Here is a 10,921-nt window from a genome sequence, read left to right as displayed (position 1 = left end):
CTGAGATGGCACAGACCATCTGCATCTCACTGAGGCAAAGGAGAAAGGAAGCCAAGAGACAGAGCACATCAGTTTCTTCGGCTGTGAAATGAATAGGATGACTGTAGACAATATCTAAGTCCTTTCCGACTCTAACAGTTTGTGCCCCTGTTAGCCAACCCACACGCGCTCTCTGGTCCCTTTATTGAGGGTTTTGTTAAGGACAGCGAGCGCCACATCCACACTTTTGTTTCCTCAGGCCACTCACGTGCTGGGTGCTGCTCTGTGATGAGGGAGCCTGCAGGCTGGGTGCTGATTTTTGTATGAACTCTGTGCACCGCTTTGTGAGTTTCCTAGAGTTACTATGACAAATTAATCATAAACTAGGTAGTGTCAGGCAACAGCAATGTATTCTCTCCCGGTTGTGGAGGCCTGAGGTCTGAAGTCAAAGTGTCAGCAGGGCGGGCTCCTTCTGAGGCTCCGAGGGAGAACCATCGCATGCCCCTCCCTTAGCTTCTGGTGGCGGCTGGCATTCCCTGGGGTGTGGATGCATCATTCCGATCTTTGTCTCCATCTTCCCATCACTGCCTTCTCTCTGTGTCTCTCTATCTGCTCCTCTAACGACACCAGTCATTAGATTTAAGACTGTACTTTAAGTCCAAGTTCACTTAATCTCAAGATCCTTAGTTACATCTACAAAAATCCTATTTCTAAATAAGGTCACTTCCTGAGGTTATAGGTGGACGTGCATTTTTGGAGAGCACTGTTCAAATCACTGTAACCGAAGTAAATCTGATTCTTTCTTTTTTCAGTTTATGACTAGATTTTAATAGAATGTGAAAGTTTGACCTCTTACACTTTATTTTAAAAAATATATATTTTATTGATTTTTTTCAGAGAGGAAGGGAGAGGAATAGAGAGTTAGAAACATTGATGAGAGAGAAACATCGATCAGCTGCCTCCTGCATACCCCCTTCTGGGGATGTGCCTGCAACCAAGGTACATGCCGTTGACCGGAATCGAACCTGGGACCCTTCAGTCCGCAGGCTGATGCTCTCTATTCACTGAGCCAAACCGGTTAGGGCGACCTCTTACACTTCAAACAAATAAAACCTAATAGTGACTTGATTGGTTCAAAATGGCTTTATGGAAAACCTAATCCGTAATAACACAGCCTCGAGTGCAAAGGCTCTATTGTTTTTTGAGCAAAGTGCACAAGGGGACAGGGCAGCAGAGGAGAGGGGCCCAGACATTTACAATAGCAGGCACTTTCTCTTCCTCTTCCTGATGGGAGGTGTGCAGAGAACAGCTCGAAGAGCCTGATCGAACAGTCTTGAGGCCTCTCGGTGTGAGAGCCCAGCACTCCAGGTACTTACAGCACCCATCTCCTTAGCCGTGGCTAAGCCCTGCGAGTAGGTGATAGTGTCCACTTCTTCTCCTTCAGTTTCTCAGTTGTGTCTTCTGCATCCCTAAGATCAAGCGTAGTCCCCTCCAGGATGATGGGAGTGTTGGCACAATGGTGTCACACTTCAGAAAACCACTTTGTAGGAATGTTTTCAAATGACACAGGACTCATAAGAGAAAAGAAAATTAAAAATACATCTGTCTGTGGGTAAAATAGGGGACATACTCTGTCATAATCTTCTTGTCCAGCAATATCCCATAAGCCCAAATACACCGGTTTTCTATTGACCATACCATTGGCAGAATAGTTGTCAAAGGCAGTGGGAATATATTCTCCAAGAATATATCCAGGAAATGCATTGGTTGTATAATTGATCAGTAGGCAAGTTTTACCTACAGCTGTCTCCCACCACCACACACTCCCCCCCCCCCATTTTAAAATTATATTTATTTACTTTAAATATATTTTTTGTTGACTTCAGAGAGGAAGGGAGAGAGATAGAAACATCATTGATTGACTGTCTCCTGCATGCCCCACACTGGGGATCGAGCCCGCAACGCAGGCATGTGCTCTGACCGGGAATCGAACCGTGATGTCCTGGTTCATAGGTTAACACTCAACCACTGAGCCACGCTAGCCGGGCCCACCACCACACGCTTGATGGCCTGCATCTGGGCTGCTCGCCGGCTGTAGCACAGGCAGCGGGCGCCGAGGTGAGAAGCAGCAGGCTCTGGTGCAAGGGCAGCTGCCACCAAAGTAACTCCTAAAACCATAGGCTTTATGATGGCAGGAATTATGTTTGTCTTGTTCACTGCAGACATATTGAAGGCATTTAACATTTGTTGAATAATAAATGAATAAAATTGAAATAGGGTCCAAGTGGTAGGTGTGCAATACGTGTTGCCAGCTATAATCAAATTAAGATGTTCGGGTGCTTGCTCTTTATGGGTTTTCAATGCATTTATGTAAGGTTTTATGCTTTACTGGGCTTCTAACTATTAACCCAGGACACCATCTATCAGCTAACAGTGAATTACTTTGTGGCCTTCTTTAAAAAATTTGTCTTTATATCATATATTTATTTCCCTACTTATTTTTTTAATCCTCACCCAAGGAGATGTTTTTATACGTTTTTAGAGAGAGGGAGAGGGAGGGGGGGAGAGAGAGAGAGAGAGAGAGAGAGAGAGAGAGAGAGAGAGAGAGAAACATTGATGTAAGAGAGAAACATCGATCGGTTGCCCCCATTAAGCATCCCCACCAGGGATTGAATTGCACCTTGATATGTGCCCTGACCAGGATCAAACCTGCAACCTTTTGGTGTACAGGATGACACTCCAACCAGATGAGCCACCTGGGGAGGGCTATTTCCTTACTGTCTGTCTTCTTATTTCTCTTCCCTTTGTTTTCTCCTAGTTTGTGTTCTAGTAATACCACCAGTTACAAGTCTGATTTCTTCTCAATTCTTTTTTCTTTCCATGTCTTTTTTAATTTTTCCAGCTTCTTATAATCAGGCTTTTAAAAGGTATGGGTGTGGAGTATAAATATATATATTGAAATAAATATATATTTTAATAAGACTTAGATGAAAGGGATCCCAAGCGTTTAGGTAGATTTGAATCTGAAAAAATAAAGAATGGAACTTAATGATTTTATATTGCGTTTCCCTGAAGAAAGAAGCAACTATTTTGCATTTGAAAGTAGTCATAAGAGGAAGAGAATTCCATGTTTTCTTAAGGTATTGCTGTCTGCATGTCTTCTAACTATTAACCTAGGACATAATGAGGGAGGCGACATTATATATAATAAGCTGCTAGCCATCCAACTAAGAAATCCTTTCTCACGCCATTTCCTGCAGAGTGAGATTGTACGGATGCCTGCGAATATCTAAACTTGCTGCACTGTTTAAACATCCCTATTACCTTTCTGAGCCTTAGATGTAGTCCTTTGATTTGTTCTCTCTCAAGCTCCTTAAAGCTTCTTCTATGCCAGTTTGGATAGTATTTAGGGAATCTTGATGAATATGCTCATTATCTAATACAAAGTGACATAAAACACTCCTGCCACGAACTCTGCCACATAACCATACCCTGCTGAACTCCCGCAATTCATTCAGTGCTAGATTAATAGCATTTATGTTATTCATGGATCTCGGTTGACCTTGATCTGCTAGAAACTCCCTCCTTTTTATCTCTGTTCCATACTGGGAAGGTTTTGTCCCACATTAACAATAGCTCTTTTGTACATCAAAGTACACCCCCCACCCAACATCCCAAGTTTTAATTTTCCTTGCATGCATAATATGTATCTCTCTTCTGTTCAATGTCTGTTATTTCTTACTTATATTTAATTGATGAATAATAGAAATTTCTATTTGTTTTGCAAAAGAAAAGTACTTAAAAATGAACCTTTTAAAATGTGATTAAAAAAAAGCAGCTTTATGAGTGAAAAAAGTTCATAGAATTGATTTTTTCCCTTTTTTAAAATTTAAGAAATATAGATTAAGTAGAGATCCAATCTGCTGTACCTCCATTTGTCTAGTAGCTTTCAAATAATAGTATTTATTTGTCTTGGAAAATATAAGAGGTTTAACTATACTGAAATGCCCCTATTTGGGTTGAGTCCTAAATATATATGTGTGTGTGTATATATCTATACATATATACACATATGTGTATATATATATATATATAAGTATATATACATATTTATATACAACATGTACGTGTAATAATACAGACATTATTATGCCCATTATTGTGGGCAATTATTGAGAGTTTAATTCAGTGAGCAATTTTTCCATTCCTTTTAGGAAACTTCTTTGCAAAGTACTTACCAAAAGCCAAACACATAAGTAAAACAGAAAACAAAATCTAAACACAAAATCCTCATATCCAGGAATTACTCTGTAATGTGAATCTTCCCTCCTCTTAATAAAACATGTAATTATAAAGTAACCCCTTCAATTAGTTTGTTGTTGTTGTTGTTGTAATCAGTGACTACTTATCTGGTATTTAGTAGTTCTGTATAAAACATTTGCAGCTCAGTTCTCTAGCAATTACTTTAGTAGCAGCAGTAGGTGGATAAAATCTTTTAAAACCTTTAAAATTCAGCATTTTCTAACAGTCTCTTATTTTCACTGGAGGATTCAAATATTTATTTGATGTATTTCTAGTTCTGGTATATTACTTCTTTGTGAGGAGGTATCCCATAACTATTTATGATAGCAAAGTGGGAATTACTTTACTTAGAAAAAAAATCCAAATTCTCCAAATATCAAATTTTAGTGAGAATAAATAGCACCCGGGCAGCTTTTTTAAAATGCAGATTCCTGGGAGCCACCTTGAGAAATGCTGACTTAACTTAGTAGATTTGGAGGCAAGGATCCAAGCCTGTGTTTTAAGAACACAGGCCTGTTGATGCCAGTGTGTGTGGCTACAGATCAACTCTGAGAAACATTGTTCTAAACTATTATGGAGCAAAGAACTAGTTCTATTGCTGGGGACCTTATGGAGTTTGGGGACCTTAAGGTTTGAAGAACACAGTGGAAATGTATTCTGTAATGCTTATGTTGTACCTGGACATACAACAAAGATGCATAAGACACATAAACTAGGGAGAGAAAACACTTCTCAGGTTTGGCTTTCAATACCTTGCCAAAAGCAGAAAGGGGAAACCTTTACAGAAATTGGTGTAGAAGGTAATATGGAATGAGGAGTGTTGTTGGAGGTGAAGGTGGCAGGACATTTTCCTCTTTATATCTATTGGGCTTATTTAAAACGAGCTATTAAAATAATCATGAAAAATAATAGGACAAGCTAAAAACTGCTCCTTGAGAATAAAATTATTCACCAACTCCTCTATACTTGTTTTTGTTTTCTAAGTTTTATCATAGTTGTGTCATAAGTATATTTTGGAAATGAAGAGATTCAAATCATTAGTTTTTAATTCCTTCAAGATAAATTGCTCATTTCCCCTGATTAATAGTTGTGGGCTATTCACAGTCCAAATTAACATAATTAGTGTAGAGCCTACTTTAAAATGAGATCATATAGTTAATTGTGTTTTTTTTTTAAATCTACATTTGACTTCAGTAATTACATGAGATAGTATACATGAAAGCGCCTGGCACAGAATCTGACATATGCTGAGTATTGAGATCCAATTGCCTATTTAGCATCTCCCCTCGGATAACTCACAACCAGCTCAAACTCAATAGAAGCCAAACTGAACCATCTTTTCTGCCTCCTTTCCAAATGCTCCCAGGCTACCAGTTACTCAAACCAGAGCCTTTGTTTCATCCTTGATGTCCTATGTCCTTCTCCCCTCCAAGTCTTATTTGATTTTCTCCATATCTCTTAAATTATCCACATCATTCATTCATTGCTCAGTGAATCAAACAGTGATGATCTGTCTGAAGCTTCTAGGCAGGTAATGTGTGATCACCTTTAGATCCAAAGAGATTACAAAGCAGATAGTATCAGTGTGCAAGGGGAAGAGGTGGGGGGTGTGCAGAACACAAGGGACCTTTAAGCCATGTTAAGAATTTTTGAAATTGTATCCTAAGAAAAATGAGAAAAGTTTGAAGAGTTTCAAGCGTGGAAGTGACATGATCAGATTTGAGGTTTACCAAGATTGCTTCTTTCCAATTCTCTGATTCCATTTGTCACACACAAGACCAGGTTACAAGCGTCTCCTCTGGAGTATTTACACCTGGTCTCCTTGCCTTGTTCCTTCTGCCCTCAAACACATGCTCTGCATCTGCAAATAAACAATGAAGCAATACACACAAATAAAAATCCTAGAAATCTGATTATATCACTCTCCTATTTCAAATCTTTTAATGATTTCCTAATGCCCTCAGGATAAAATCCAAATTCCTTGACAAGGATTCTAGGGTTTACGGCTAATGCTTTTCTTTCCAGCCTCTTCTCTCTCCACTTTCCCTCACACACACTCCAGGTACACTGATTTCTTTCCTGTATTCTAATGAACATCTTATCCCTTACTCCAGCCTTATTCCTCTCCATGCCTGGGCGCCAACCCAGTCCAGCTCCATTTGGGGTGGCAAATTCTTTAAGCTTCACTTTTCTAACTCTTGACTATGTGAAGTTCCCTGCTAATGATTGCCATCTTTTTCAATTGAAACATTTATGACATGTTTTCCTGTCAGACTTAAGCTCCACCATATCTGTCCTGATTAGTAAGTACTTCAGTCATAGATCCTTGAACAGTACCTGCCATATGGCAGGCTCTCAAGAGACCTAATAGGATTTCTTTTTTAAAAAAATATATATTTTTATTGATTTCAAAGAGGAAGGGAGAGGGAGAGATAGAAATATCAATGATGAGAGAGAATCATTAATCAGCTGCCTCCTGTACACCTTCCACTGGGGGTTGAGCCCGCAACCTGGGCAAGTGCCCTGACTGGAATTGAACTGTGACCTCCTGGTTCGGGCCTGTAGAATTTTAGTACACACCTGCCAAATAAATGAATAAGCAGTACTTATTACCTTCCTTTTTCTTGCCTTTTATATAGTGTCCTTCTAAAGAGTTCTAATGTGCTAATTGGACCGAATGTCCTTCTGGGCACCATTCCAGACATCCTTCCGATGAAGCTGGGGTGGAGCAAAGATCAGGTCCTGGGCACCTGCCGGAGGGAACCCCGTGCCAGCACCAGGGGAAGGAAGGCCTACTCTTGCATGAATTTTCGTGCATCGGGCCTCTAGTATCTCAATAACGACGTATCTGCTTTGAATTTAGATGATATATGCTAGTCCTATTACAGTGTTGAAGATAAAGGTAACAAGTTAAATTTTAGATAGGGATGTGGGTTCTGATAGATTAGGCAAACAAGGAAAGACTTAAGGGAAATTACTTCTATTCTAAATGAGGGATGCTAAATTTGGATATTGTCAATTGCTCTCCATGAAGGTTGGATTTATTTTCATGCCCACCAGCAGCAATCTAATTCCTGGGTCAGCAAACTGTTTGAACTTTGGCAATCTGATAATGGTAAAAAATGGAATTTCATTATAGTTTTATTAGTATTTTTAAATTATTATTTGATTGAAGATTTCTTATATTTTCAAGAGACATTTGCATTTACTATAGACTTTAGAAACAGACTTCTCTGTTTCTAAACATTTTATTGTTTTTTTTTCTTATTAATATCAAGGAGCTCCAGATATTAGAGAAATTAGACACTTTTGAGAAATTGCAAATATTATTCCCAGTTTGTTTTGGCATTTTGACTTGATTTATGGTATAGAGACATATACATATATACCTATATTTACCATGTAGAAATGTTATCTTGTAATGTCATCAAATTTAAAGTCCTACTTTATGATTTCTGGATTTTTGTATCAATATTAGAAAGAATTTCCCTGCTCAAAAATTACTTAAATTTTTGTCAGTATTATGTTCTTAATGTTTTATTTTCATGTTTAAATATTTGCTTGAACTGGGATTTCTTTTTAAAAAATATTTTTATTGATTTTTAGAGAGAGAGAAAGGGAGAGAGATAGAGAGATAGAAACATCGATGAGAGAGAAACATCATCAATTGGCTGCCTGCTGCATGCCTCCTATTGGGGATCAAGCCTGCAACCCTGGGTATGTACCCTGACCGGGAATTGAACCAGTGATCTCTTGGTTCATGGGTCGATACTCTACCACTGAGACACAATGGCCAGGCAAACTGGAATTTCTTTTATTGTAACTTATGAAGTAAGGAATAATTCCCTGCCTCACCCCCCCCCCCCCCCCAGATGGCTACCCAGTTGTCCCCTTATCTTTTATCAATGGAGAATACTTTTTCTCCACTGGTTTGAAGTCTTTGTCAAATATTACATTTTACATTTATTTATGTAATTTTTATTTTGTTGCTCTATCTGCATGTTTATATGACAGAACCATACTGTCTGTAATACCTGTAGCTTTACAATTGCCTTGACATTGAGAAGGACTAGTCTTCCTGACCACCATTATTATTTCAGAAATTTTGTAGTTTTTGCTGTTTTATTTTTTATTTGTTTTCCCGTTTAGTTTATGTAATTAAAAAGTTCCATGTATATGCTTATTTTTTAAAATATGTTTTATTGATTTTTTACAGAGAAGAAGGGAGAGGGATAGAGAGTTAGAAATATCGATGAGAGAGAAACATCTATCAGCTGCCTCCTGCACACTCCCTACTGGGTATGTGCCCCCAACTAAGGTACATGCCCTTGACCAGAATTGAACCTGGGACCCTTCAGTCCTCAGACTGATGCTCTATCCACTGAGCCAAACCAGTTAGGGCGTGTATATTATTATTTGAATGAAGCTGAATTTATAAGCTAACTCAGAAAAATCCTAATTGATACTTGTCTTTCTATCAAAGAGCATGGTGTATTATTCTACTTTTTTTTTTTTTTTTGTCCAACTTTTGTTTTTAAACTGAAGATGTTTGATTCACTTTTTCAAGGCAAATTTATCTTTAGAAAAAAGTATCATTTGAACTTGAATTTTTCCTTATTTTGGTTTTTGGTCTTTAGATTTGGTCAAAATATTCCTTTGAAGTCACTCACCAATTTTGTGACTGACATTATAATGGGGGATGGCGGGGAGGAAGTTTGTTCTCATAATGTCTTGTGAATACTTGGTCCTGAAAGCCTGAGCGGGTGGATGGATCCTAGCGATGCCATCTGCCTTTTGTCCTCAGAGACTTGGCTGGGAAACAAACTGTAAGTACTAACTAGAGCAGTCTTTGCTGCTTCCCGGCAGTGTTCTATAAGTCCTGCTGGTGTATCCTGTGGCTGTGTTTTCCAAGGATTAACATAACTTGTTGTGGCCTTGGGACTTCGATAGCAAGGCTAGGTCACCCAGTTCAGATAATACCACGGCAAGCAGCATATTAACACTTCCTAACCAGCCTCACTCTCATGCCAACATTCAAAAAGGACAATCTAAACAAATACTTATTTATGTATTTAAATCTTGTCTCAAATTCTGCAAATGAAACCTGAACCTTTGAGAAGTCAACTCCCTGGGTAATAAGAAATTCCTTGTCAATGTTGGGCATGTGCGTACTCACCGTGTCATTGTTTTGGGAAGGACATAGATTTGGCCAAATAGTATTTTCAGTTTGTAAGGAGCTGCTGTGCAAATCTTATGAAACAGTTCTGACTTCTCTGCATGCTCTGACTTGCCATGGAGTGAAGAACTCCCTCTCTCAGCTAACCAAACACTCCTGATTCCTCACTGCCTTAAGTTTTAAGAGTGCCTGCTTCTCTGAGATGTACTTCTTTTTATTAAAATTATCTCCTTGCAGCACATATGTCAACACCTCTATTCTAGGGAACAGCATTTTTTTCTGTTTTACTGATTGTACTTTGGGGACAAGAGGAAAATTTGAGGTTAGTGGCAAATTAACCTTATTAATTTGTGGAGATATTTAATTTGGAAAAACATCCTGAAATGTATTTACTGCGTTCTCCTTTCTTGCTGTATGGCTGCACAGGGTCCAGTCAGGGCCCATGGTAACAGTGGAAGTCAACATGAATTTCGGGGTAGATGGAAGGCACTGGTTGCTCTTAATTTACTTGATGCTTCACAACATTGGGGAAGTCACGCTACTATCTGTCCATTAACCTGGCCGGCTCTAAGTGTTTTTGTTGTCATTTGTTTGTTTTGATTTGATTGGTTTTGATTTTGGGTCCTCTCAGAAGAATCAAAAGAAGAAGGGATTGTTTTGGTGAGTTGGTTCCAAGTAAAAAACAAAATAGAATATGGGCCCTAGCTGATGTGCTCGGTGGTTAGAGCGTCGGCCCACCAGCCGAAGCATTTCAGGTTTGATTCCCAGCCCCGGATGGGCCTCATGAGGGAGGCAACCAATCAATGTGTCTCTCTCACATTGATGTTTCTCTCTCTCCCTCTCTTCCCCATTCCTCCCTCCCTCCCTTCCACTCTCTCTAAAAATCAATGGAAAAAAATCCTTGGGTGAGAATTAACCAAATAATAATAATAATAAGAAGAAGAAGAACAACAACAATAATAAAAATAATACTAAGATATGGGGTAGAAAAGGACTCGAGGATGAAAATAACTTTAGCTAGTGTGTACAGGGAAAGGCAGTGTATTTAAAAGACAGGATGCAGGCCAGTGTGTCTGGAACCTGGAGAACAAAGGTAAGAGGGCTTAGACATAAGGTTAGAGCAGCTGTGGTGTGCAGCTTCTGACATGCTCCTACCTCTTACAATGAACACCCCTGTGTCATCCCCTCCCCTCCTGTGTGGGCTGGGCTTAGCGACTCATTTCTAAAAAACTGCATGTGGCAAACGGGATGGAATATCACTTCCGAGGTTAGGTTGTAAAAAGCTGCAACCTCCTTTTTGTTTTCTCTCTTCTCTGCCTCTTTTCAACTCACTCTCTCTGGTGAAGCAAGCTACAACGCCGAGCTACCCTGTGGAGAGAGCCAGGTAGTAAGGAACTAGGGGTGGCCTTTAGACTATGTCACCTGTGAAGAACTGAGGCCCTTGGACCAGCAGCCCTCAACAAA

The 10,921-nt window shown here is 39.3% G+C and overlaps 1 pseudogene across 1 annotated transcript; it reads right to left on the bottom strand.

The window, feature by feature from the left end:
• Positions 1-1,232: 1,232 nt before the first annotated feature.
• Positions 1,233-1,817, bottom strand: LOC308513700 (ras-related C3 botulinum toxin substrate 1-like; annotated as a pseudogene). The gene has a single exon. The product of its transcript is annotated as a ras-related C3 botulinum toxin substrate 1-like (transcript).
• Positions 1,818-10,921: the final 9,104 nt, after the last annotated feature.

This window comes from Myotis nattereri, assembly GCF_964212035.1.
Source record: "Myotis nattereri genome assembly, chromosome: 2".
Taxonomy (NCBI): Eukaryota; Metazoa; Chordata; class Mammalia; order Chiroptera; family Vespertilionidae; genus Myotis; species Myotis nattereri.
Note: the sequence above shows the minus strand (reverse complement) of the source record. Positions and strands in the feature narration are given on the sequence as shown.